This window comes from Vulpes vulpes, chromosome 1 (assembly GCF_048418805.1).
Source record: "Vulpes vulpes isolate BD-2025 chromosome 1, VulVul3, whole genome shotgun sequence".
Lineage (NCBI taxonomy): Eukaryota > Metazoa > Chordata > Mammalia > Carnivora > Canidae > Vulpes > Vulpes vulpes.
In genome coordinates, this window is record NC_132780.1 from 81,019,271 (window position 1) to 81,043,008 (window position 23,738).

At 41.7% G+C, this 23,738-nt stretch overlaps 1 pseudogene; it reads left to right on the top strand.

Annotated features, from left to right (window-relative positions):
• Nucleotides 1-14,907: 14,907 nt before the first annotated feature.
• On the top strand, nt 14,908-15,978 carry LOC112919408 (zinc-regulated GTPase metalloprotein activator 1A-like; annotated as a pseudogene).
• Nucleotides 15,979-23,738: the final 7,760 nt, after the last annotated feature.

Below are 23,738 nucleotides of genomic sequence, written 5' to 3' on the forward strand. Positions count from 1 at the left end.
TTTTAAAATTTGTTTTGAATCTAAAATCATTAATATTATTATGACCTCAACTTATAACCAGGTTGCAGTCAAACTTTCATTTGCCCACTATTTTTATTTTTTAAGGATTTTTATTTTTATTTTTAAGTCATCTCTGCACCAAACCTGGGGCTTGAATTCACAAGCCCAAGACCAAGAATCACATGGGCTATCCACTGAGCCAGGCAGGAGCCCCTGACTGCCAGTTTTAGAACTGGGAACTTGCCCTCTATCAGAAACCATCCTACACGTGGGAACTGGATTCCCAGCTCATTCTTCCCAGGGCTCTCAATCCATATTGTACTACAGCAGCTCCACAAGCTCACTGAGCCCACTGGGCTTATGATTAAGAGGTCCTCTCTTTCCTGCGCCCTCTTTCCTATGGAGAACAACACTATTCTCTTCCTTTCCTTCTTCCAGCCCTCACTTTAAAAAAATTTTTTTAAATTAAAAAATAGAAACCAGATATGAAATTCCAACTGTCTGATCAAAGCAAGAACCAATTCTATAGTGTTCATGAACCAATTTTTTTTCATTTGGATTCCTCCTACTGCTAAGTGAGAAGAACCTCTCCCAAACCCTCATTCTCCTCAGATCAATGGGCAGTGGACCTTGTGCTTTAGAAATTGAGGAAAATTTTGTATTACAAATCTGGTAGACAAAGAAGTTTCCTGAAAATTCCACCACTTTTCTCCTCACTGCAAGATATTTAGTTAAATAGCTTATTTATGCCACAGTGAATACAGGTATATACAGGCATATAGAGGCTTCAGAGTCAGACCAAACATGAGTTTAAATCCCTGCCCTATATCAGATTGGATAAAAAAGCAAGACCCAACGATATGCTGTCTGCAAGAAACTCACTTAGACCCAAAGACACCTCCAGATTGAAAGTAAGAGAGTGAAAAACCACTTATCATGCTAATGGACATCAAACGAAAGCTAGGGTAGCAATCTTTATACCAGACAAATTAGATTTTAAACCAAAGACAGTAATAAGAGATAAGGAAGGACACTATATCATAATTAAAGGGTCTATCCAGGGGATCCCTGGGTGGCTCAGTGGTTTAGCGCCTGCCTTTGGCCCAGGGCACAATCCTGGAGTCCAGGGATCAAGTCCCGCATCGGGCTTCCTGTATGGAGCCTGCTTCTCCCTCTGCCTGTGTCTCTGCCTCTCTCTCTCTATGTCTATCATGAATAAATAAATAAAATCTTTAAAAAAAAAAGGGTCTATCCAACAAGAAGATCTAACAACTGTAAATATTGATGCCCCTAACATGGGAGCAGCCAATTATATAAACCAATTAATAAAAAATTAAAGAAATGGATAAAGAAGATGTGGTATATATATATATATATATACACACACATATATATAATATTAATATATAATAATATTAATATATAATTATTATAATTATATTAAGATAATATATTATATATAATGTATATATATAATACCACATTATATATATAATAGAATACTACTTACTTCTCAAAAAAGTGAAATCTTGCCATTTGCAATGACATGGATGAAACTAGAGGATATTACGCTAAGCAAAAATGAGTCAATCAGAGAAACACAGTTATGATCTCATTCATATGTGGAATTTAAGGAACAAAACTCCTAATTTACATTGCAACTGGTAAATGCCCTGTCACTAATATCTTCATCCCAATTAGAGAAGGTAGAGGAAGACTTTTTAAAAAGTACTCACCAGAGGCACCTGGGTGGCTCAGTCAGTTAAGCATCTGTCTTCCACTCAGGTCATGATCTCAGGGTCCTGGGATTGAGCTCAGCAGGGGAGCCTGCTTCTCCCTTTCCCTCTGCCCCTCACCTCTACTTGTGCTCTCTCTCACTATCTCTCTCTCAAAAAAATAAATAAAATCCTTAATAAATAAATAAATAGTACTCACCAAAGAACAGCAATCTTTCAAAGATTTCTTTCAAGTTTTAATTCTTCATGGTCTCACGGGGTGAAGAGAAGGGGTGTCAACTCTCTTTCCTAGGAGGAGAGAGCAAGAATGAAGGAATGGCAAGCTCTGCTCTCCCACCCTGATTGGGACCCTCCAGCTCACCAAGATCAGTTTCCCAAGTACATCACAGATCAGTTTCCCAAGTACATCGAGAGGAACAATCACAAATACTTTCTGCTCCTAGGAGTACCTTGAAAACACTTCATCTGCCTATTCTTCATCCTGTCATCAAGAGTACTTGTAAGCATCGGGGATTTTCCCTATGCTAACTAGGAGGGCCATTCATTGAATCGTGTGCAATTATTTTATAAAGTTATTCATTCTCTTCTCTTGGCAAACTCTTCTCATTTGTCAAAACCTACCTCAGATGCCACCACCTCTGTGAGGCTTTTCAGGACTTCTCATTCATTCAACAGACATTCATTAAGCACCTGTGATATGCTAATCACCGTGCTTTGTGTTGGAAGTACAGCGCTGAGCAGGATGGAAATGGCTCCTCCTCTGTGAACTTCACGTCTAGTACAAGGTGACATAGAGGCTTATGACAGTGAGATTCAACCTTACCGGAAATCAGAGAGGGCTTCTTTGAGGAAGCAGTGTTTTCCACATTTTCTATATTGTGCTTGCCTGCCATAGCAGTCATCACAGTTTGGAGACTAGGGACCCAATCTAACTGTGCATCAAAGATAGGGACACATGTCAATAACATACTAACCACAAAGCCTGGGGCATGGCAGTCTCCATTAAGTGATGTGTGACCCAGCCCTGGCCCCTGCCCTGCATCACAAGTAGACAACAGTCACCTGGGAAAGACAAACATCTGCGATATCCCAACTGATATCAAATACGTGTCATGGGTGAGGTGAGTTTTGGGGGGGATACTTAGAAATGGTCTGTGCGACCCACCAGCAGGCCAAGGGGTGTTACTTAGCTCTTGGGTCATCAGCCTCTGGTCCTGACAGAGGCACAGCCATAAAACAATGCCTTCAGTTTGAGTGGTCCAACTTTGAGATTAGAAATAACCCACACTTAAAAAATACTAAAGAGCCTCCCCGCCCCTAGCATGTCCCTCTCCCACTCATTGCCACCAGCTAAGGTCCCAGATGCAGAGCTGTGTTGTTCTCTCCCTAGTGTGACTGCAGGGGGTGAGAAGTCAAGTCAGTACCCTTATCAGCCTTGTAAACTAAGTCCCGTGTGCAAGAGTGTTTCTTGGCCTTTCTAGAGCAGTCGCCTTCTCATCTCAGTTATTTTATCCCACACAAGGAGAGAACTCCTGGGGGCCATCGAATCTTCTCTGAGACCAGCACAATCTCCAGAGAATTTGCTGTCTTTCTAAAGAGCACACAGAATTAATTAGTATGAAATTAATTATGGAGGGCTGAAAACAATTGCCAACAGATAAGCTGCTTTAAACTGGCTTGTTCATACTCAAATTGTGTGTTCTTCGTAAGACACTGCTCCATCAAGGAACTTTCCAGCGTCAGGCTTAACAATGACTTCGAAAGTGTTGATGGGGCCAGAGCCAGCAGGATCCGAACAAATTCCCCTTTCTAAATATAGTCTCAGTGACATTTGAACTCCTACCAGCTGGGATAGGGCCAAACTATTAATAGCCAAAAAGAGGATGACTTGATAAGAAGTTCTAGAAAATCAAGACCAGAATAAATTTCTCGTTTGAGGACCTACTATTTTAAAATACTTATTTATTTGTTCATGCATCCCTTTACTCACTTATTCATGGATTTTACAACATTCCCCCTGCCAGACACAGGGACACAGAGTCCTATACGCACAGCTCTTAATGCATCTCAGGAGAAAGAGATTCAAACACTTGGGAGAAAAATGAGGAATCCATGTGTGCTACCTCACAGAAGCACCTAGGAGAGGTTCCTCAGAGAGGTGACAAGGAGCTGGATAGTAAATGGAGGACAGAAATTCACCCGCCAAAATAAGGAGAGGCATTGCAGATAGAAGGACACACGAGTAAAACACTTACCTTGTGTAATCTTCCATTTCTTTAGGTATAAAGTGAGAGAAGACATACCCCCAACCTAATGACATTCCTGAGGGAATTAGACAGCTATAGTGAACACAACGCCTGACAATCATGCAGCACTCCCAGGGCTCACGCTTCAGAGGATCCTGGTTCCCAACAGTGGGGGGTGGATTGATGGAGGTTCTTTCTTATTCTTACCCATTGCTGTTGGTGGTCTGAGTGTGTGTTTCTAGCATGCATGGCTCAGAATTAGCCGGTAGCCAAGGAATAGAACAAAGCTTAGCAGTGGAAGCAAACTGATGAATCATTAAGTCATAGACCATGCAGACAAAGCAGCAGGCTTTGTCTGTTGTTTTTTAAAGATTTTATTTATTTATTTATTTATTTATTTATTTATTTATTTATTTATTTATTTATTTGAGAGAGACAGAGAGAGAAAGAACATGAGCCAGGAGGGGGGGCAGAGGGAGAAGCGGACTCCCCGCTGAGCAGGGAGACGATGTAAGGCTCCATCACAAGACCCCAAGATCATGACCTGAACCAAAGGCACACCCTTCACCCACTGAGCCACCCAGGTGCCCCACAAAGCAGCAGTCTTGAAACTAGAATTGTTTGTTGTAAGCCCACATCCACCCCTTAACAAAGTGCCTTCAAGCACTGGACTCCACCTCTCTCTTTTGGTTTAAGTGTGGTAAAATACACATAAAATTTGCCGTCTTAATTTCTAATTATACAGTTCAGTGGTATTAAATATCTTCACTTACTGTGCAGTCATTACCACCATCCATCCTCATAACTCTTTGTCTTCTAAAACTGAAATTCTACACCTATTGAATAACAGCTCTCCATTCTCTCCTACCTCCAGCTCCTGGCAACTGCCATTACACTTCCTGTCTTTATGATTTTGACTACTCTAAACTTCCTCATATAGGTGGAATTACACAATATTCTGTGTGCATGTTTGTGTATGTGACTGGTTTATTTTACTTAGCATAATGTCCTCAAGATTCATGTGTTTCCTTCTTTTTTAAGGCTGAATAATATTCCAGGGTGTGTATGTATACCACATTTTGCTTATCCTTTCATCCACCAATGGACATAAGTTGCTTCCATGTTTTAGTTATTGTGAGTAATGGTGCAATGAACGTGGTATACAAATACTTCTTTGAGACCCTGCTTTCAGTTCTTGTGGGTATATATTCAGAAGTGGAGTTACCAGATCATATAATAACTCTAATTTTTAATTTTTTGAGGAAATGCCATACTGGTTTCCACAGCAGATATACCATTTTTACATTCCAACCAACAGTGCACAAGGGTTCCAATTTCTCCACGTTCTCACCAACACTTGATTTTGGTTCTTTTGCTTTCTTTTTTCTTTTTTTTTAAGATTTTTTATTTATTTACTTGAGAGAGAGAGCAGAAATGAGGTGAGGGGCAGGTGGAGATGGAGAATCTGACTCCTCGCTGAGCAGGGAGACTAATGCAGGCTTCAATCCTGGGACTCTGGAATCATGATCTGAGCCGAAGGCAGATGCTGAACCTCTGAGCCACCGGGGCACCCCTGTTTTCCTTTTCTAATATTTTATTTTTAAGTAATCTCGACACCCAGAGGCTCGAATTCTCAACCCTGAGATCAAGAGTCTCATGCTCTTCCAGTTGAGCCAGCCAGGTGCCCCTTTTTTGTTCTTCTGATAGTAGACATTCTAATGGGTGTGATGTGGTATCTCATCATAATTTTGATTTGTGACGTTGAACATCTTTTAATGTTTACTGGCCATTTCTGTATCTTCTTTGGAGAAATGTCTGTCCAAGTTCTTTGCCCATTTTTAAATTGGGTTGTTTGTCTTTTTGTTGTTGAGTTTTAGGAGTTTCCTATATATTCTAGATTTTAATTATCATTTATATGATTTGGAAATATGTTCTCCCATTTTTGGGGTTGCCTTTTTACTCTTTTGATGCACAATTTTTAAAATTTTTATGAAGTCAAATTTGTCTATTTTTTCTTTCATTACCTATGCCTTTGGTGTCATATCCAAAAAACCATTGCAAATCCAATGTCAAGAAGTATTTGTCCTATGTTTTTCCCAGGGTTCTGTTGTTTTAGGTCTTATATTGAGTTAACTTTTGTGCATGGTGTGAAGTAAAGATCCAGCTTCATTCTTTTGCATATGGATACCCAGTTTTCTTGATACCATTTGTTGAAAAGCAGGTGTCTCTTTTTATACCACTTTGAACTTCACATGTTACCTGGTTTGGTCTAACAATCATGCCAGGCAAATACAATGAGTATTTTTATTTCTTTACTTTTAAGTGCATATCTTTATTGCTGAGGGACTGAGAAATTAAATCCCTTGTCCAAATCATACAGTTCATTAGTGGGAGAACAGGAACTAATATTATGGAGAGCACAATGTTCTTCATTCCCATTAGATCAAGTTTTTCTGAACTTTTTAATTGGCTGTTGCTAGGATGGGGAGTAGGAAGGAATAGCCAAGGTTAAATCAAGAAGGAAAGTATATAAAGCCCAAACCACATTCATTAATTAGAAGTTTCCTCTTTGTGCTTCAGTTTCCTTGGATGTCAAATGAGATTGTTAGGCAAGAATTCCAAATGTTTCCCCTAAAGTATCACTAATGGCAGAAGAATGTGAACAAGCATTTGCTTTACATCTAAAGGCCAAGACATCCAACCCAGGCATGGCTCTGCAAGACAGAAGCTTCTTTAAAATCCCTTGTTTTCAATGAAAAAAAAATCATGTGCAGGTCTGCATTTTGCTCCATAATATATTTGGATTTGTTTTTAATATTAGTAAGCTTATCCCATACAAATTTCTGGCTAAAATAGATTCTCCAGGGCAATATGTGGCCTTTTCCTGTGGCTTTTTTTTTGTGTGTGTGTGTACTCCCTGTCACTCAGCAACTGCACACACCTCAGTGTGAGATGCAGGCAATTATAAATCTCTTAAATCTCCATCCCCACATCTTATCATCCTGTACTTGGGCTTCAAAAAAAAAGGTGTGAAATCATACTCACATTTGATAATGAGTATTGAGGAGTGAACAATTAATGATTCTTACATTTACATAAGCTCCACAATGGGTAGAACCTGCCCCCCCACCCCCCGCTACCCACACCAGCCTGGCCCAGGACCCAAGTATCTCCTGAGAAAGGATCAGTCAGATACCAGGTAAAGAGTTGTCTACCTGAAAGTCATACTTGCTCCATGCCGAATGAACGACTATCCTATTGATTTTCAGTGTAGCATGCAACAACTAGGACTTCAGATTAGATGTGAATCACTACTCTATCACTTACTAAGCACTAAGCTAGTCTATTGTGAACTTCTTATGAAAAACATCTAGGCTTCTTTTGATAGCTCTGAGTAACCAAAAGGAATCCTAAAACTGTCTTTAAGCTCTTCCTTTCATGGAAGTCCCTCGTGCATGGATAGGCATCTGCTCAGTTTGGTCAATTTTCAGATGTCAAAGCTACAGTTATAGCTGCTGAGACTTTCCAGCTTTTCAATTTTCTAGACGGGCAGCACTTAGATTAAGATGGAGGGTGATAGTTAATGAAATCTTTTTTTAACCTAAGAGATGTTTCATTTGCCTAGATTTTCATTATTTCTGAACTGAAGGGCAGTTTAGTGTATTACAAAAGGCCATAAAGACATTTATTTGTTCCCTTGAAATTATGTTAACTAAGAAAAAAGAGTATAGGAGAGTATATAAACCCTTATCACAGAAACAGATACTGAAAGGTAATCTATGAGCCCTGTGTAGCATTGAACATTCATGAGATCCTGGCATCTATGAAGTTGCTTATATTTCCAGGGTTTTTTTTTTAAGATTTTATTTATTTATTCGTGAGAGACACAAAGAGAGAGAGGCAGAGACATAGGCAGAGGAAGAAGCAGGCTCCATGCAGGGAGCCCGATGTGGGACTTAATCCCAAGACCCCAGGATCACACCCTGAGCCAAAGGCAGACGCTCAACCACAGCCACCCAGGCTTCCCCATTTCCAGTTTTTAAAAAGTATCATCTCGGGGATCCCTGGGTGGCGCAGCGGTTTGGCGCTTGTCTTTGGCCCGGGGCGCGATCCTGGAGACCCGGGATCGAGTCCCACGTCGGGCTCCCGGTGCATGGAGCCTGCTTCTCCCTCTGCCTGTGTCTCTGCCTCTCTCTCTCTCTGTGACTATCATAAATAAATAAAAATTAAAAAAAAAAAAAAAAGTATCATCTCTGTGAGAGTTAAAAATGGTTTAATTAAATCATATAATTTTAATTAATTATATTTCAATTATTACTCATTCATCTTTACCCATCTCCAATATTTATTATAGTCAAATGTGCATTTCTCTGAAACTAAATTTTCCTTGGGCACTGAAGTCACTGTGTGTATCGTGCCCCAAGGTTAATTCATTTCCAGGGGTCATTTCCCCTAAGTATTGTGAAAGACTGTAGTGTTGACAGACACTGTAAATAAGAACATTTTTTCATTCACCAAATACGAAAATCCTGGAAGCACTTCTTATTGTATGAGAATCCACAGCAAAAAAATAAAGTTTTTTGTCTCTGTTTTTGTTTGTTTTTTATTAATGTGACTCATTAAGCTTTATAAGAACAATCCAGATGAGGGTAACAAAACCATCTACAACCACTTTCCCAAACCATGCCCATTCACCTAGCTGAAGACTAAAGAACATTTTTTCACTTGGTTGTCATGAAAGACTAACTACTTCACCTGCAGGCCTCTGCTCACACTTTTTTCTCACCCTCTAAAAAGACTGGCTACATTCAACCTTGCTGTCTTCCACTTCACCATTTAATGGAAGTGCCCTCTGGTGTTACTCTTGATTTTAGCAACCAAAATCATTGGTTTCTGTGTCCTGTTTCAAAGTGCTTAATAGCAGGAGTTTTATACTTAAGTAGCATCCAGAGATACATTAAAAGTATAAGACTTGAAAAGAGAGAAAGAAAAAAAAGAAAGAAGAAAGAAAGAAAAGAAAGAAAGAAAGAAAGAAAGAAAGAAAGAAAGAAAGAAAGAGAAAAAGAGAAAGAAGAGAAAGAAAGAAGAAAGAAAGAAAGAAAGAAAGAAAGAAAGAAAGAAAGAAAGAAAGATGCCTAGAAGCCAGACTCTCTAACCCACTTACTTAATAAAATGCTGATAAATATCTTCTTCCAGTGCCTCACACTCTTCAGTAGTGGACTTGGAGGTAGGACAACTCCCTCAACCAAAAGACAAAAAAAAAAAAAAAAATCAGGACCCAGAGAAATCAAATGACTTGCCAAGGTAATATAATGAGTAGGTTTATCGTGCAGATCCTCTGCTACCATATAATAAAAAGTGCTAAAATTTCCGAACTACTTTTCACGAGCCAGACACTATGCTAAGTCTTTTATATACATTCTCTTATCTGAACCTCACAGCAAATGTTCTGAAGTAAGTACTATCATTATACATATTTTACAGAAAGAGAAAAATAAGCTATGGAAGAGGGGTTGAGGAAACTTATATGCTCAGGGTCACACAAATATAGGTTTTGAATTAGGTAACTTGATTCCAGAACCTATGCTTGAAACCACTACTATGCTTGAAGCCTTTACAGAAACGTATGCGTAGTTGGAGGTATGTAGCTATACAGACACAAATAATGGATCTGCACGTACTTATGTATGTATGATATACCGAAGGGCAAGATACAAAGAAACAAATGAAGGAGGAAATTCATGGATTGAGATGGATTTAGTGGACACAAACAGTTTTTTTGAATAGGCAACTCTACACTATACTGCCTGAGAATATTTTGCACTCACGCACAAACATAAGGAAGCGGTTACTTAGGTAAGGTTAGGTTGGGATGGGGTGATGGAGAGCTGCTGAGGTGGCTCGCAAAATTCTGCTTCTTAACCTGGATGGTGGATACATGGGTGTTTGCCTTACAACAAGTCATTTAACTCACTAAGCCATACCAGAAAATAAGTAACATCATAATGGCATGTACCTGGGGCCGATGGGAGGAAGCAGTTCCTAACATCCATCCCATCTTCTTTCTAGTGTGCCTTTCTATACTATAGAGACATAAAAACCAAAAACTCTGTTTCCCAGACTCCTTCCCAGGACTCCTTCACAACCAGAGTTTTGATTCTGTCAATCAAATGTGGCAAAGTTGGAGCAGAGGCCAGGCTTCTGTTGTTCCTTCTGGCAAGCCTGGTTGTGGAGACATGTGATATTTCTGTAGGAGCATTAGCAGAGGTCCTGGGCTCTGATCACTGGCTTTGACGTGTTGAGAGCAGGGCACGTGGCACATGGCATCCATTTGTGCAGATCATCACAGGCACGGTTTGGCTCTGGAGACAGCACCAGCAGCTGTGGCTTCTGATTGTGGTGACCTCCTGGTTACAGTAGTTTCTTATCCTTGTCTTGGCGGCTTCCTAATTGTGGCAGTAGCAGGATGGTAATGGAACCAGCAGCTTTTTCATCATAGAAGGAGTAGCCTTCTTTGTGGTTTATGCAGGCTCTGGACAGACTCATGGGGCAAAGCAAACAAACATTGAAGTCCAGAACTTGCCAAAGGCAGGGACACTGATAAACCCCCTCTTCTTTGGGTGGGAGTCCTGAGAGACTAGACCCTAGGTTAAGATGAACTACAGTAAACCAGTCCTCCAACAGACTACAGTCCAGCTTCAAAGAGTCTATATAGCCAAACATATCTTAATTCCTAAAATGTAATGAAAGCAATTCTGGATTCAGAGCTACCAAGTACCTGAAAGAAGTCATTTATGAAGGAAGGAAATAATCATCCTAGACTTCTAATTCTTTCAGCAATAGTTTTCAAAATATAATACCCAGCACACTGACAAAGATAGCCAAGCACAGGAGGAAATAAAATAACAAGAATAAGAACCAGCAGAAACATACAACAGAAACAGAAAACACACCAAAGATCTATATCAGTGCTTAAATGGAAGTATAATGCAAGCCACAAATGTGGGTCACATATGCAACTTTAAATTTTCTAGTAACCACATTGAAAGAGTAAAAAGAAACAAATGAAATCAGTTCTTAAAACTGTTTTATTTAAATCAGTTTATTTTAACTCAAATTTTTATTTAACCTGAACTTTTATTTCAACATGTAATCAACATAAAAATTAATAATGAGATAGTTGACATTTTTATACTATTCAAAAATCTAGTGTGCATGTTACACTTGTAGTACATCCCAATTCAGACTAGCCATGTTTCAAGTGTTCATTAGCTGAATGTGGCTAGTAACTTGTATATTGGATCTTGTAGCTTTAGGTTTTAGAATATCCGGCAGGAGTGTTGAAATACCTATGCTTAATGAGCTTTTAAAAAGTGAGGTTGAGGGATACCTAGATGGCTCAGCGGTTAAGCCTCTGCCTTTGGCTCAGGGCATGATCCTGGAGTCCCCAGATCGAGTCCCACGTTGGGCTCCCTGCATGGAGTCTGCTTCTCCCTCTGTCTGTGTCTCTGCCTCTCTCTCTCTCATGAATAAATAAATAAAATCTTTAAAAAAAAGTGAGGTTGAAAAACTTCAGTGTAGATCTGGAAATTATATAAAAGTAAAATAAGATATTTGAAATATGGAATAATCTATAATTTTAAAATTGAATAGCTGAAATTAAGAACTCAGCAAATGCCTTTAATAGCAGATTATACATGGCTCAAGAGAGAATTGTCAACTGGAAGGTGAATCAGAAGAAATTATCCAGAATAAGGCACAGAAAGACCAAAGAGTAGAAAAATATAGAAGAGTGAGAGAGCAAACACCATGAAATGGTTCACCCCACATTTAACTGTCATCCTAAAGGGAGAGGTAAAAGAAAAGAGGGACAAGGTCATATTTGGAAAGATAATAGCTGAGAATTTTTCAAAACTGTTTACAAGTCTATTGTCAATTTGATTGTCTTCCCACTGAAGATAACTGTAGTAATCGTTGCTTTTAAATTTTTTCCCCTTTTTCTCTTTGAAGATCTCAAAGATTTTCTGCAATTTCACCATACTGTACCTTCAAGTGAATTTATTTTTCTATATCCTACTTGGGATATCTTGTGTTTCCAGAAATTGAGGATTAATGTCAATTAAGTCAGGAGTTTCCTTTGGCAGAGCATCATCTATAGGAAATCTCTGCAGCCTATTTGAGGTTGTGCTCTAGAGGGATATTATGTTTGATTCTGCTAGATGCGCATGGATCTCTACCAGCCAGAATTTTTTTAGGTTATTTTGTGGCTTGAGATACCTGGATCGGTCAGTCAGGCAGAGTAAATTCTAAACTGAAAGCCAAATAAGGATAGCTTATAGTTATTCATTCTTAGGATAGTCTTGTTTATTTTCTTTTTACACACAGAACCCAGGCCAAGACAGAGAAATGTGCCTGCTGTGTTCTTTTGTAGTATCTCCTTGTGCACCTGAGCAGATTTTTTTTTCCTAACCCACCTTTTTACTATACCTCAGCTTTATATGTGGTCTCAGTTCCAACTCCTCACCTTGATAAAGCCCATAGCCTAATCCCTGTCCCTGACTAGGAGTAAAATCTAAACCCCTGGCATACCGAGGCCAACAACCTCCACCTTACCTATCTTCCCACCAACCTTTGGAAAACTCAGTGTCCACCCTTAGCTTACCATTCTGCTTTTTAACATTTTTTTTCATGTTTGGCCCCTATAAATTTCCCTCTCATATAAACTCAGTTAGTTGTACTTTTTTTAAAAAGATTTTATTTATTTATTCATGAGAGACACAGAGAGAGGCAGAGACACAGGCAGAGGGAGAAGCAGGCTCCATGCAGAGAGCCTGATGTGGGACTCGATCCCGGGACTCCAGAATCACACCCTGGGTGGAAGGCAGGCGCTTAACTGCTGAGCCAGCCAAGGATCCCCAGTTAGTTGTACTTTTTAAAAAGGATTTATATATTCCTCCCACCTTGGAGATGGGGAACCAAAACTCTAAACCTAAAATGCCATACCTCTCAGTTAAAGACGGATAAATTTATCCTAAATCTTAACCAGTTAAAACACATAGGAATAGCATCAATGAATGATTCTCATGTGGTATTATCCAGGTTAAACTTGAAGGGAATAAAATCTAACCTGACCTATGTCAGCTGAGTAGAATTTATTTATAGCAACATAAAGATAAACATTACATTTTTCTCAATATTTCCCCCTTCCCTTCTCCCCATATAAGCAAGTAGGTTTGGGGGCTCCTTTCTTCAGGAGAGATTCACAGCAGAGTAGAAAAATAGAAAAGACTCCTTTCTTTTTCCTAAAATCCTAAACTCTGAGAGAAAGGCCTAGACAGTGTCTTCAAGAAACATCAAGAAGAGATTTCCCCCATACTAGAGGGAACCCAAGGGGATGGTGACAAATGAGTCAAAGAACTCTTAGACAAATGTTCATTATATGAAGAGCAGCAGTGCACCACCATCTGACACCCCTGTTTACAATTCATGTATTTCTCCCACAGGTTTCTTCTCTTTTTCCTCCCCTCCTCCACCTCCTCCTTCTTTTCCAGGGCATGTCCCTGACTACTCATGCTATGGCCCAATCAATTCTCTTTTCTGCCAATGGCTACCAAACAAGTGATTAGCCCTGGCTTTGAGAGAAAATGAGCATCACCTTCAGTAACTTTGACTCACTTGGGGAATACCGGTGACTGGTTAAATGTTTTCTAGGAGGGAAGCAGAGAGGCTATTAAGATGGTGAAGATGAGGGGTCCTGGGTTGCTCAGTTGGCTGGGCATCTGACTCTTGATCTTGAGTGGGGTCATGATCTCAAGGTCATGAGATCAAGCCTCATGTTGGCCTCCACACTGAGCATGGAGCCTGCTTAAGATTCTCTTTCTGTCCTTCCCGCCCCATCCCATTCACATGATATAGATAGATAGATAGATAGATAGATAGATAGATAGATATAGCAGAGATTAATCTTTTTTGGCTCAAAATGGAGACCAAGAAGGGTCCTTACCAAAAAAAAAAAAGAAAAGTAAGAGAGAATTCAAATAACATCGGGTAAGAATATTCTTCAAGCAGAAACCGAACAGAAAGCAAGCACATTGCTTTGAAATAAGGTTTACTGTTACAAAGAGTTAAGAAATATTTTTTTTGAGTTAAGAAATATTTTGACAATAGTTAAAATGGATGACATTCTCTGACAAAAGCAATTTTTTTAAGTATTCAATATTGTGGGAAAAATGTAATATACACAAAAAATCAGAAAAACTGGAAAATAAAATCGGATTAGTAAATACAGGTGTAATTAAATGTTTAGCACATTTCTGCTAATAAAGCAAAACATTTTCATGAAAATGTATATTACTAGCTTTTAATATTATGTCCATACATCTTTCTTTACAGATAAATATTAATTGCTTTAATTAATAATTTTCATCCATTACTGCAGAAATCAGAGACTTAACTGTTGTTTGTCATTGTTGCTGCTGTTCTTTGCTAGTTAGTTTGTTGGGAGGAGCAGGAACCTTACCAAGAATGCTTTGCAAAAAAAAATTGAAATCATTTGATTTCTAACAGAAAACTTTCCTAGTTTTCTTGCTCCATTGTTGCTATGCCACATGGTGTCTGCCCGCTGTAGCTGAACAGTCAATTATGCAGTTTCTAGGGAGAAAAATGCTCACATTGCACGGAAGTGTCTAAGCATCCCATGGTAACTCTGGTAATATGTATTTTCATTGTTCATTTGAACTGGTAAAAGTACAATTCTCCTGCTCTTACATGTTTTCCTATAGCGCCACCCTGCATGGTAAACCCAAAATTAATGATTTCTCCTCAAAGGCAAAGTTTTACTACAATTTACAGTTATGCATATTTTTAAATGTATTTTAAACTATTTAAAAAATATTTGTTACATTTCTATATTAGACTTTCTCATTCTTAAAAACCCTAATTTCTTGTGAAAATTAAGAAGGAAAGTATGGGTGCTGCAGATGAGGAAGAGGAGCAGAGGGAGGAGGACTGTCCTGAATTGGTTCCTATTGAGATGAAGCTAATAGAGGAGGAGGAAAAGTCTGGTCCTGGCACTAAGATCCCGTCACACTTATCACCGGCTATTTAGGTAACTAACCATCCTGATCAGAAAATGCCATAAACGCTGGCATCCTGTGAGTTTGGGAGCTGCCGGTGCCTCTTCACCTTAGGCATCTGGGCCTTCTGGCAGACAGCAAATATCTCTGAGGTACTAGAAAGACAACACTTCTGAACTATATTTTGACAGAGGAACACAGTAAAAGAGTAGCAGTTATTTTAAATGAATTTGGGGAAGGAAGTGCAGTAGAGAAATCTTTAGCTAACAGCCAAGGCGTAGAGTTCTATGGAAAATGGTTGGACCTTAGAAACAGTTGCCCCTGCTGTTCAGTAAAGGACGATGGCCTTAGGACTACTGAGAATTTGATGCAGAAGGAGAAATTTGAGTACATACTACTAGAGACCATTGGGTTAACAGCTATGGGTGCTGGAGCTTCTATGTGTGGGTTGATGCTGAATTAGGAATTGATATTTATCTTGATGGCATCATAACTGTTGTGATTTCAAAATATGGATTAAAACAATTAGAAGGGACACCTGGGTGGCTCAACGGTTGAGTGCCTGCCTTTGACCTAGGGGATGATCGTGGGGACCCAGAATCGAGTCCCACATCAGGCTCCTTGTATGGGGCCTGCTTCTCCCTCTGCCTATGTCTCTGCCTCTCTCTCTCTCTGTGTGTGTCTCTCATGACTAGTTGAATAAAATCTTTATAAATAAATAAATAAATAAAACAATTAGAAGAAGAAAAACCTGATGGCCTTATCAATGGAGCTTCTAGGCAAATTGCCTTGGCAGATATCATCATCATTAATAAAACGGTTTCAGAAAAGGATTTAAGCAAATTAAGAATAGCCATTAGATCAATAAATAGACTAGGAAAAGTGGTATGTATCCAGAAGTCCTCAAATATATATTTGTAAGCTTTGTTCCTCCCATGTACTGGTCCATCCTTGTGTCATTTCTTGGTGTTAGTTCAGGCTATGTAGTCTCAAGTTGAGAGAAGCAGAAATCTCTTAACATCTTGTATATATTGTACTTCAGTTGGATAGAATATTGCTCATTTTTTGCTATGACACACAAGATGACAGCAAACAACCATACATCTCCATGCTTTTTGATGGCCATGTTTTCCAGCCTGAAACTAACACTGCTATTATCATGCAGTAGGATGAACACATCAACCACTGTCTGGATAGGGTGAAATACAGGCAAGGAGTGATTCCTTTTCTACTCTTACCAATATTTAAGAGAAATCCTATGATTCAATTTCCTGTCCACCACTTGCTATAGGTACCTTTCCAGTTCTGTGAGTTTGATGTGTGTGTAAGGATCCTATTGTGCTTTGTGTTATTTTGATTACTTTGCATATACTCATGATTTCCAAGATTTATATACACTGTGACTTGTGATACGAATTTGCCCAACTCTTAGGAGAACTATACTTTTATGTGTTGGAGCTCCTTGTATATTCTGGATACCGATCTCTTTTTTTTTTTTTTTTAAGATTTCATTTATTTATTCATGAGAGGCAAGAGAGAGAAAGGCAGAGACATAGGCAGAGAGATATAGGCTTCGTGCAGGGGGCCCAACGCAGGATTTGATTCCAGGATTCCAGGATCACGCCCTGGGCCAAGGGCAGGCCCTCAACCGCTGAGCCGCCCAGTTGTCCCAATACCGATCCTTGTTAAGGGGAAATAAATCAACTGTAAGAAGCAGATTTGTTTCTGATGTAAAGACTCTCTATGCACTGAAGAAGGATACAGAAGAGTCAGTCAGGCGTGTGGGGCCTGGGGAAATCATCAAGATTCTCACATGCTTCATTCCCAGATTATTTGTTTGCATCTGGCATGTCAGGATCCTGACAGATGAATGCTTGAAAGTTGATTTCTGAGCAATCCTTAAATTCTGTGTCCACAGGAAATCTAGCAGAATTACCACTTATATTTACCCCATATAGTGAAAGAGAGCAACAAAAGAGTCCAGGGCGCAGCTCCAGGTAGAGGAATGGGCGGGGATCCAGCAGGGCTCCCAGACCTCCAGGCCAATACAGAGAAGTTTGAGGTATTTCCTGTCTGAAGGCCCCTTCCCTAACCACCTGAGTCATAGAGACCTTGGAAGTTGGGCCTACAGGAGGGGCTAGCTGCCAAGGAGAACAGAGCAGGACCAGGAGGGGCCAAGGGTTGCTGAGGAGGACACAGAATATGGGGCAAAGGATTGCTCAAGACCAGAGGCTGACTTTTTTCCTGTGGCAGGGCTAGGTAGGTTCTCTCAACCTGCAGGACAAGATGAAGTGTGAGCATGAGGCCGGCAGATACACCAGTGCATCCTGGCAGTTTGCCTTCAATGGGCAGATAATCCACCTCTTTGACTCAGAGAATGGAGAGTGGACAGTGGTTCAGCCTGCAGGCCAACAGTTTCAGGGCACATTGGACAGTGACCAACTCCCTCATGAAGTCTCCAATGGAGACTATAAGAGCTGGATGGAACACCCATTGATGCACTGGGATGAGAAGCTGGAGACAACAGGCAACTCAGAAGATTGGATAGAGTGGTGTTCTCTTGAAATGGTCTTGACCTACCCCACTCAGTGTGTGTGTGTGTGTGTGTGTGTGTGTGTGTGTGTGTGTGTGTGTTTGTAAGTGATAGAGAGCTAGAGAGAAAGGGATATTGATCCATCCATGGTCAATTCTTCTTGGCCAAATAATGGCCACAGGTCTGTTCTAGCATCCTTCCTTTCCCTTCCCTCCTCCTGGCATCTCTCTCCACTGCACACACCTTTGGTTTTCTCACTGTGGATTTCTTATTGGCCCCTATCCTAAAGGGATCATTCTGTTTCCAGAGATTTTCTTCTTATCTTATTCTTTTCTGAGCAATCATCATCATGATTGTTTTTCATCTCACCTGGTCTATTTCTTGAAATCTTTCAATGCCAACTGAAATGTTAGCTTCTGAACAAGATGTCCATCACCATCCATATTTGTCACCTCCTCTTCTGTCCTGGCAAGAGTTATTGTTTATATGGAAACCCTTGCTTCTCCCATTAGCTGTTTGATCTGTATGAGCCCACCCTCTATCTTCTTTCCTTTCCCAGCACCTGTCACAGTAGCTACCACAAAGTTGGCTACAGGAGGCCCTGTATCATAGCATTACCTGAAGGAGCAGGAGCTAAGGACTCATCCTCTCAGTTTTGGAGCCTTGTCTACAAGGGCTTTCATTATTGTGTTTCCATGTCAGGAGCATCAGCCACAACTCCCATATTAGCCCAAGTCAAGCCACAGCCATCAGACCAATCACCTCAATCCTCCCTGTGCTCCTCCTCACTGGCTCAATCCTCTTTGGAATCTAAGGCAGAGTCCTTTATGCAACAGGTAATGTAGACAGAATTGAATGGGAAGTGAAAGGCAGATGGCCTGAAGCAAGCACACAGAAAGGTGAATAGCCAGGCCTCTCCTTGGCCTATCGCTTGAAACTTCTCACTCTGAAAATGAGACCTTGTGCATATGACTGTATTAGGTTCTCCAAGAAAGAGAATCATCAGGAGCTGCTGCTGTAGATGTTGACGTAGATAATTATTACAGGGGATTGGCTCACGATTATGGAGGTATATGAAGTCTCATTATTCACTGTCTGTGAGCTGGAGAAACAGGAAAGCTGGTGTTGGGGTTCCAGTGCAAACATGAAGGCCTGAGATCAGGGTATCACTGGTGTAAATCTAGGCCCCGGTCCAAAGAACCAAATACCAGGAGTCCTAATGACCAATGTCTGGGGGGGGGGGGGGGGGGGTAGGATGCCCCAGGCAAACAGAGCAAATTCACCTTTCCTCTGCCTTCTGTTCTGCTCAGGCCCTCATGGATTGGGTGAGGACAGTCTTCTTTACTCAGTCAACTAATTCAGATGCTAATCTCTTCCAGAAACACTCTCATAGACAAACCCAGAAAGAATGTTTTCCCACTATTGGGGCATTCCTTAGCACAATCAAGTTAATATATAAAAGGAAGCAGGACCAAGACCTTACATTGCTTGATAGTAATGACCTAGGCAAGCTCAGCCTTGAGTTCTGATAGCTCTTCACTGTCAAAGGCCAGTGGGAAAGCACAGGGGCCCTCACCAAGGTTTAGGTCCTGTTGATGCTAAATGGATTTAGCAAATTCAGGCTTAGCTCAGACCAGCTTTTCACTTGGGGAGGGGCCCACGTGAGGGCATTTGCAGAGGCAGTGGGAACACAAGGCATAGACAACACTCTGGTTGGGGGGAGAGCAGCCTGCTGGCTGCACTTGATATGTCCTAGAGATAGAGGACCTCTCCGTGGTGCATACAGGAGAGTCCAGAGTCTGACCCCAAGAAGAGGAGGGGAAAGGCCTTTGCAGACCCAACCAAAGGGCTGGCTTTTAGGGCTACATCCCACACAACTCTGCTTGGGAGGTGGCAGGGAAGAAAGAAGGCCAATGGAGAGACTCTCCCTTTAGGCCTTTAGGAGGCCAGATCTCCATGGAGCCCTGGGATTCCTGGCTCAGCCCCTGTGCTCTTGCCTTCAGCCGGCCTCCTATAGAGCCCAGATCTCAAGCTCATTGAACTGCCCACCTTGAGCAGACTCAGGAGGTAGATGGGATTGAGCTGCTTTGGAGTTGGATGCTGTATCCTGACCCGGCCAGGAAAGAATGTGGCAGGGCAAGGACAGCTACTGGGATGAGGAGAAGCCAAAGAAAAGGGAAGAATGATCTGTGGCTCCAACCTTCTCCAGGGCTACAAGAACCAGGATCCATGTTCCTGTCTTTGGGTAGGGCTTCCAGCTGTAGGGTGGGCCAGGAGGATCTAAGTAAAGGGAACACATTAATCATTCCTGGCTCTAGTCCTGAACCCCATTGTCCAGTGGGCGTCCTGGAGCTGACTCTGTGTTGTGCTAATGAGGGAAAAGTTTAAACAAACACCTATTTCTCTTGTAGAGACTGAAATTGCTACCAAGGAGGCCCTGACGATATACTCTCCAACATCCACTCTCCCTATTGGTGGGTGATCTTTCTACCTTCATATCAATCCCTATGGCAAACACAGAATCCTCCAGATCATCCTGATTATGGCAGGAATGGAGCATCTCATTGCCTTCATTTCGGGACATGATGATCTTTCTCTGCACCTTTTCTTTTTTTTTTTTTTTATTATTTATTTATGATAGTCACAGAGAGAGAGAGAGAGAGAGAGAGAGAGAGGCAGAGACACAGGCAGAGGGAGAAGCAGGCTCCATGCACCGGGAGCCCGACGTGGGATTCCATCCTGGGTCTCCAGGATTGCGCCCTGGGTCAAAGGCAGGCGCCGAACCGCTGCGCCACCCAGGGATCCCCCTCTCTGCACCTTTTCTTAACAATAATACTATCTTCTCTTGGAGCTAATTGTTGGGATTCCTACATTTGCCTTAACTGCTTAAACAAGAATTCTGTACAAAGAGATTATGGTCCAATGTCTCATCTGGTATCAGAAATCAGATCCTTGTTAGTATCATGATCCTGTTTGTTGCTTAAAAAAAATTACTATAGGACAGTATATAAGAGAGAACCTCAAGGATTCTTTCTTGGGGCACTTAGGTGGCTCAGTGGTTGAGCATCGGCCTTTGGCTCGGGTTGTAACCCTGGGGTCCTGGGATCGAGTCCTGCTTCAGGCTTCCCATGGGGAGGCCTGCTTCTCTCTGCCTGTGTCTCTGCCTCTCTCTCATGAATAAATAAATAAAAACCTTTAAAAAAAAAGATTCTCTCTTTTGAGACACAACCTCAAGTCTTTTAAATAAAACAAGATTAGAGAGTGGAGCTAAGGTGGCAGAGTAGCAGGAGGACCCTAGGCTTGCCTCATCCCTTAAACACAGCTAGATAAATATCAAATCATTCTGAACACCCAAGAAAGCGATCTGAGAACTGACGGAACGACCTACACGACTAGAGGGAGAGAAGAGGCCACATGGTGGAAGGTAGCATTTGTGGAGGTGTGGTTTGGGAGGAGAAGAGGACTGCAAGTGTGGCAGGGGAGAGGAAGATCTGGCCATGGAGAGAAGTGGCAGAGAGAGAGAAAGACAGAGGGAGAAGGGAGCACACAGGCGACTGCACAGGGAAAACACTTCTCCAAAGCCACTGACGAGATGGGAAAACGAGATGGGTTGATTACAGTGAGTTTTTCCAACCAGCAGAGATCTAAGATTGGAGTTCTAGAAGTCTGTGGTGTGTCTGGTGTGGAGCCCGGCAGGCATAGCCAGGCTCCCATGGGGAGGGCAGATAACCTGGAAGGTGAGCAACTGTGCAATCTGAGGACCCCCTGGGATGCGCTGGGAAAGAGAGTTCTCCCCTCTTGGGGAGCATCTGGAGAGGGGCATGGCCTCTGAGGGGACAAAAGAGCCAGCGGGCACTACTGCGCTCCCCCACCCCTTAGCACAGTGGCAGACACCTGCTGAGGGTGACTAACCTTGAAGCTGGCTTTTTGCTGCACTCTTCTCCAAACTCCAAGTTCCTGTGTGTGCTGTGACTGCCCTTCTGGGGCAAAGCTTCATGAGTCCCAGAGTGGTGAGATCCTCTCCCCCAGAGGATCAGCACAGGTCCATGCCATGCCAGGTCCCTAAAGTCTGTAGTTCTGAAACTCAGCCGGTGTGCCCAGGATAGAACACAGATGCACTGCACTCCCGGGTGGGCAAGCAGTCCGGACACAGACAGGGTGAAGGCAGGGATCTGACGGACGTGCGAGGAGAGATTATCTACTCTTCTGTGAGGGCTTCCCAGACAGTGGCAGGTGCAAACGCCCCTCTCCAGGGATGAGGGAGAGGGCGGAGGCCCTTTTTACCTCCTGCCCCCCATTAGCAGGGACTGTCTTCACTGAGCAGCAGAGTGGAGGCCTGAACCCCTGACACCAAACCCCATCCCCTGCACTCTGCAAGTGAGCCTGAGAACCAGAGCTGCACCCCGTCTCCCCACTAGAAGACAGGCCTCAACCCCCACATGCACCAAGTCTCCTGAGTGCTGCAAAGCTTCAGCTCTGGTAGAAATAGCACCAGGTCCCTTTCGACAAGCAGACTAGAGCTCATTCCGTTAAAACTTGCCACCCTCTGGCCCACGTCCAAACACTCCTCACTGCAATCAAGGAGAGACTCAGCCGAGGACTGGCTTGAGGGAAAGAGCAGCCAAACACAGTGCACACAGCATACACTAGAAACGATTCCTGAAGGGCCAGGCCATGGGTAGGATATGACCACTTCTTTATGCAGCCATTTCTCTCCGGACCCAGAAACATAACAGACTTTCTTTCCTTTCTTTTTTCTTTATGATGCAATATTCAATAACATTTATTTTATCATTTTTAATTTTTTTAAAATTTTTATTTATTCATTCATGAGAAACACAAAGAGAGAGAGGCAGAGACACAGGCAGAGGAAGAAGCAGGCTCCATGCAGGGATCCCGACGTGGGATTCGATCCCACATCTCCAGGATCACACCCTGGGCTGAAGACGGCTCTAAACCACTGAGCCACCGGGCTGCCCTCATTTTTAAATTAAATTCAATTAATTAAAATACAGCCTGCAGGAAGTTTCAGAGGTAGAGTTCAGTGATTCATCATGACATAATACCCAGTGCCCATCACCCCATGGACCCATCTTTATGCCCACCACTCAGTTACCCCATCCACCACGCCCTTCCCTTCCTATATTTATAAGTTTCCTATGATTGAAAGTCTCTCATGGTTTGTCTCCCTTTCTGATTTCATCTTTCTATTTTTGTCACCCTGGAGGGATTATTTTGTCATCATAGAGGATCTATGATTAGATTTTAGTTTTTTATTTCTCCAGAAAAGGATTCTCTAGTATTTTCTATGCTCTTTTGAAGCCCAGCTAGTCTGTTTACAATCATTAATCTGAACTCTAGTTCTAATATCTTATTTATATACATACCAATTAGGTCCCTACCAGTCAGTACTGCCTCTTGTTCTCTTTTTTGAGGTAAGTTGTTCTTACCTTCAGTGTCTTTCTGGTAATACTATGTACAAGAGAAGAGGGTTGGCGGACTTGGAAAGGAGCGAGGATGGCAGAGTGAGACGTTCCGCTGCCAGCCGGCCGTTGGGCGCAGGGCGATAAAGCCCCCGGACGGTGCAGGGCTTCTGGTGGGTTTGAGGAAGAGCATTTTCTTTGGCTTCCAGGTGCTTTGGTATTCATCTTGAGAAGAAAACAAAATTCTGAACTCAGGATTTGGCAAGGATTCTCTGTTGTCTCCTGGAGTAGGTAGTCCTCCTTTTATCCAGCCACTTTTCCTATTCTTGAAATGTGGATCTCTCTTCTCTACACATTTTACCTCCATGATTTGGATCAGAAAAGGCTGCTTTTCTTTTTGTTCCACTTCTCAGATTCAACCTTGCTCCTAGGATGCAATTGTCTTGCTGAGTTCTCCAAGAAGAAAGAAGCAACTGACCTGCTTGTTCTGCTTTTTTTGCCTAATTATAAAGAAATTATTTTGGAAGCTGAAGCTGATGTTAAATTTGAAACAGGTGCTTTTAGATGTTGGTATTTGTGAATTCTTTACCTTTTGTTCCAAACAAGAAGACTAAATAAATAGCAAGTATGGATGACATCAGGTTTGTTGTTGTTTTTTTTTTAATGTCTTCTACTTTCAGCTACTGTCATAAGCACAGTTGAGTCTGCAAGGAGTAAATTCCAAA